Consider the following 6,000-nt stretch of genomic DNA (forward strand, 5'->3'; position numbering starts at 1 on the left):
TGTTTGTTCATATATATTGTTCTTTAGATTCCTTTTGTCTGCCAATTTAAAAAAATCAGATCATCACCTTATGCAAAAAAAAAAAAAAAAGGCCCTCAGGGAAGGTCCCTTGCTACTACAACTGTTCAGATTGAAGATGGAGAATAGATCTCAGTTTGCAAGCCAAGTCTGATTGACTAAACGGGATTATAGCGTGCTGTGTGAAGGACCCTGTGGTTACGATTATACCTGGTGGATTAGCAATGTCTGCCTTGGACCTGGTATGAGGAAAGGAGGCATGGTTACCTCGTGCTTGCGTGACTTGATCAGTTACTATTATTTTAATGTCTTGTATCAGGCCCTATTTCCTTACAAACTCTTGGTCCTAAGTAGCTTCTCGGGGTGAGTTTAAAATGTGTTAGAAAATAACTGGGATAACTGATTTCTCTGGCTTTCAAAGCTAAATATGTGATGTATAAGCCAACTCTAATATTGCTTCTTGTGTTTTACTGTCAGATTAAATTACAGCGTTTATGAATTATTAAATTTTAGTACATTTTCCCCAAAAAATGTGCTAGGCAGTATTATGGCCATCAAAGATGTTCACATTCTAATTCTTTTTTTAAAAAATATATATCTTTATTGATTTCAGAGAGGAAGGGAGAGGAAGAGATAGATAGAAACATCAATGATGAGAATCATTGATTGGCTGCCTCCTGCACGCCCCCTAACTGGGGATCAAGCCTGCAACCCGGGCATGTGCCCTTGACCGGAATTGAACCTGGGACCCTTCAGTCTGCAGGCTGAAGTTCTATCCACTGAGCCAAACCAGCCAGGGCACATTCTAATTCTTGGAACTGAAATAACAGTTTGCATTGAAAGATTGCAAACTAACTGGCAGTCTAGTTTGACTTCTCTTTCCATTGTTCTTTGTTGTGTGAATGTTACATCACATGGCAAAGGGGAACTAGGGAGCAGCTGGAATACATTGCTAATCAGCTACCCTTAAGCCAGGGTGAGCGCCCGGGTTATCCAGGTGGGCCCATTGCAATCACTAGCATCCTTAAAAGTGGAAGAGCGAGGCCGGAGAGACAGTCAGGTGTGGCTGGAAAAGAGAACCAGGGTGTGGGGGGCATGAAGAAGGCCCCTGCTCGCCTTGCTGGCTTGGAGGATGGAGGACGGAGCCGAGAGTCCAGGAAAGCGGACTCGGGAACCTGGAAAAGGCAAGGTAGGGATTCTCCCCCTGAGCACCCAGAAAGGAACTTGCCTGCCAGCACCTTGCGCTTAGCCCCGTGGGATCCATGCTACATTTCTAACTGTCGTGGAGGAAAAATAAACTTTCCTCTTCCTTTCTGAGTTCTTGGCTGAGACCACCCTCCCATCCCGGTAATAAAAGACATTAACAAGGGAAAAACAAACAGGAGCTTATTAACATGCATACTTTGTGTATACCTGGGAGGTACCCAGGGAATAGGAGTAAGTTAAAGAAGTAGCTTTAGAATTCAGGATTAAACGCCATCTTAAACTAATAGGGAAAGGAGAGGGGGCATGCATACCTCTTAGAGGAGAGTACATGACTTTTATGAAAGATGAATGGGTCCTGAGAAGAAAGATGGGAGGTGTGATAGTTTGTGGCCAAGTTGGTTTGGATGTCTGCTGACTTCTAATCTCTCCAATGGAAACACTCAGTCTTCCCTGGTTGGTGAAACTCCTGGGAGGGCATTTACAGCAATTGGGTTCCTTTTGGAGGTTCTGTCTTTAGGCAGATAATGGGGAGTTCGGAGAAATCCTCTTGCTGTATTTGGTGTTTTCCAGGTGCCTACAGCTCAGAATAATCAATATACCAAAGTGGCATATTTGGGGGAGGCATATTCTGTTACCTTCCATAACACAGAACTATAAGGTACTAAGTTTGTATTGTGTAAGCCACCAGTTTGTGTAATTTGTTGTAGTTGCAATGGAAAAGTAATACAAAAGTAGGAAAGTAGATTATTGTACCTTTTTAAAAAGGCTATTCCGTAACCCACTCCCCAGTTGCTGACCCATTGATTTTCTGGATACCATTTTAAACTCTATGGCCAGTTTCGTCTGACATTCTTAGGTTCAAGTCTCTCAACATATTGTATTAAATTCTTTGAGAAACAAGCAGGTTTTATCAATGCTGATAAATGGTCTATTTAATTTCCCTTTCAAATAATTCTTGTTTATCTAGTACAGTGGTTCTCAACCTTGGCTGCACATTAGAATCACCTGGGAATCTTTTTAAAATCCTGATTTCTGGGCCTCATCCTCCGGAAATTCTGTTTCTTTGTTACTAATGTTGTGGCCCCACCCCATAACAAAGACACAGAATTTCCGGAGGATGAGGCCCAGAAATCAGGATTTTAAAAAGATTCCCAGGTGATCCTAATGTGCAGCCTAGGCTGAGAACCACTGATCTAGTAGAACCACATTCACTGGACAATTCTAGAACAAAACAACACAAAATAAAGCATTTGAAATTGGAATGCTGTTATGTAAAAGAGGAGAGAGATTAATATTAGATAGAATTATTGGCTATGGCTTTCAGTAAAAACTACAATCACTGAGTATCGGATTAAAAAGTAGTCACCAGCCTGGTTGGTGTGGCTCACAGGTTGAGCTTTGACCCATGAACCGAGAGTCAGGACACATGCCCGGATTGTGGGCTCAATCCCCAGTAGGGGTCGTGCAGAAGGCAGCTGACTGATGTTTCTCTTTAATTGACGTTTCTATCTCTCTATCCCTCTCCCTTCCTCTCTCTCTAAAATCAAATAAAAACATTTTTTAAAAAGGAATTACCTTTTATTAGCCAACTTTGCTTCACGTACGTTATCTCATTTAATCTTTGGAACGGCCTCCAAAGAGAATGTAGCCTCCATTTTACAAATGAGGACATAAGGCTCAGGAATTAACTTGTCCAAGTTCACCTAGGACTGTAGACGCTCCTTTGATGGGTCAGATAACATTTTCCTTTGGGTTGAAAAGATTTTCCCTCTGGACTCCTATTATCTCCAATCTCTAGACGAGGGACATGGTGCATCTTTCGGAGGAGTTGCCTGCCGACCTCCTCCCTCCGGCTATGGGGAAGTGCAGAGGGTTTGTTTCACTCTCAGGAACTACCAGTGGCTTTGAGAGGCAGTAGCCCTCATATTTAATTATAGCCCAAGTAATGTCTACGGCGGTGCTTCTAAATTTGGTCACATTTTAGAAGCACCTGGGGAACTTTTAAAAATCTCAACATCCAGGCCAAACAGCACACCAATGAAATCCTAAGTCCTTGGAGTGGATTTAGACATCAGCATTTTTTTATCTTTTAAGTTTCCAAGGTGATTCCAAGTTTAGGAATTCCTGCTCTGCAACCAGGGACTTCACTGTGGTGTTACGGCCCCAGCCTTTAACTGGTCTGTGGTATGTAACACTCAGTTACATGAGCACACTTTTTTATTTAACTAGTTTATGTTCAGGGTTCACCATAAAATTAGTTCCTCCCGGTTAAAAGCTTAACAAGATTCAGGTTCTCTTAAATTACAGACCCATTTTAATGGGTTTCAGATTTCTGAGTCTGTTGGTGAAATTTCCTTTTTTTTCTTAATTTGTGTATTTTTTTCCATTCACAGTTCTTCTAATGTCTTCACTCGTTATTTATGCCACTGACACATGTTTAAAGAAAGTATCTTTCTGGTCTTTTACTATTGTTATATTATACAGGGGTGAGCAAAAGTAGGTTTACAGTTGTTTGTATAGAAAACAACACAGTAATTAATTAACAAGAATACAAGAATAAACTGTTTCGCCTACTCACAACTGTAAAACTACCTTTGCCCACCCCTGTATTGTCATTAAGACAAAAACTCAGAAGCAGGAAAACCTTTTAAAGTGTACTGTAAATAAAGGAAGTCCAAATAAAGATACTACCAGTCTTGTGATCTGGGGTAGAAAACTCATGTCCCAGTGGAGCCAGGCAGGAAATCTAAATAATAAAATGGACTAGTGTTTTTAAGTAGAGAATAGGAGGGAGGAAGGGAGAGAGAGAGGTCAGGGTGGGTGGGAGGAGAGAACAGAAAGAAAGGGTGTCTATTGTTGCTAGATCTCCCAATTTTTTGAGAAGCCAGAAATCGGGCCTCTTCCTTAAGTATCTATATACTTTTTAATGTGTCTGCTCAAAAAATTTTAAAACACTACTTAAATAGAACATACCTGTGCTTGGGACTCAGCCCACTGACCTCCAATGTGCAGTTTTAAGTGCAGACAATGGTGGATATATAGGGACAAGCGACCTCAAGTGAGCGTCCTTGGAATCCAGCCTTGAGTCTAGGACAGGGGTGGGCAAACTTTTTGACTCGAGGGCCACAATGGGTTCTTAAACTGGACCGGAGGGCCGGAACAAAAGCATGGATGGAGTGTTTGTGTGAACTAATATAAATTCAAAGTAAACATCATTACATAAAAGGGTACGGTCTTTTTTTTTTTAGTTTTATTCATTTCAAACGGGCCGGATCCAGCCCGCGGGCCGTAGTTTGCCCACGGCTGGTCTAGAAGGATCTTTAGAATGACAGCAGGTGGTGCAATCTTGATTTCTTTTTCTTCATTTTTTTACTCTAGAGATGAGGTCATTGGCTCCTGGACATTAGTGATAAAAATAAAGATTACTTCTGTGAACTATGTTAGAACATGACAGAATACACGTCCGCTGAAACATAATTGTTTGATATTATGACCAGGGAAGGATCATAAACAGAACAGTTCTACTAGGATATTAGTATAATTGTCTGGAATACTGTTTTTGTATGTTCTGGATAGCTAATGTATATATTTTAACAACAACATTGATCAGTAAAGAATTAGTGAATTAAGACGAACCCATGCCTATGGAAGGTCTCCTGAAATGATGGTAACAGTGGCTTCTGAGAGAGAAAACGTGTTGAGAGAGAAGGTATAAGAGTGAGCAGAAGGATGAGAATCCAGGAAAACTGAGTTCATATCTATTTGAGAGACACTGGTGGGATTATTTATTCAAGGAAGTTTTGATAAGGAAGGAGAAATTTCAGGATTCCAGTTTTAGAAATGCTTTTATGTCTTGCTTTATTCTGGTCATGATCTATCAAACTCAAACAGACATTCCCTTTTTTCTTTGTTGCTTATATTTGCAAAGCATGTGTAGACTAAATGCACTGTTTCTCTGACCTTCTTTCTGTACCCCCTTCCAGCTTTCATTTCCTCTGTGTTACATGCTTTGAATGACATGTAATAAGACAGGCTGGCTACTGTTGAGTAGCTCTGACGACTGTTAAGATGAGTCACCTGCAATGGCTAGAAGCATAGAGAATCTTTTTTAGAAAATGTGTTTAGTCACTAACTGCTCCTTTCCTTTCAGCTCCACCCTCTGTTCAGTTTCTTGAAGTTTGTTAATGGTAAACTCTTAATTCCATACAATAAAAGTATAATTCAGAAAGGCCAGTGTATGTTAGCCCCTGCTATTGTAAGCACAGCAGCGGCTACCAACGGTGAAACGGAAGTGGTGGTAATAACTCCCTCACTTTTTAACATCACAGAATGCGATAGCTGGCAGGGCTTAAAAACAAATATGGGTGTGCCCTTCTTTTTATAATGTGGGTTGGTGACTTGGCCAAGGACACACGGCTGGCCAGTGGAGGCGCTAGACCCTAACCCACGTGTTTTTACCTCACTATAAAGCTTCTCACAGTTTCCAAGACATTTACTTATTTGGTCCTTTTAACAGCATCATGCAATAGGCAGGGTAGGAATTACCATCCCATTTTACAAATGACTAAACGGGGTCTCCAAGGTTTAGAAATGCATTCAAGGTCAAATAATCAGAAGCCAGAGTTCTTCATCATATTCAGGACTTTTTAAACGTTGAGAATGCCCAAGGTAGTTCCATTTCTTGAGATTCCCAATATCTTTAAAAATGAAGAAATGCCCAAACAGGATTACATTTATTTTAAATGTTTACATTCAAAAAATCATTTCTTTTAACAC

The sequence above is a fragment of the Myotis daubentonii genome, chromosome 2, assembly GCF_963259705.1.
Source record: "Myotis daubentonii chromosome 2, mMyoDau2.1, whole genome shotgun sequence".
Classification (NCBI taxonomy): Eukaryota; Metazoa; Chordata; class Mammalia; order Chiroptera; family Vespertilionidae; genus Myotis; species Myotis daubentonii.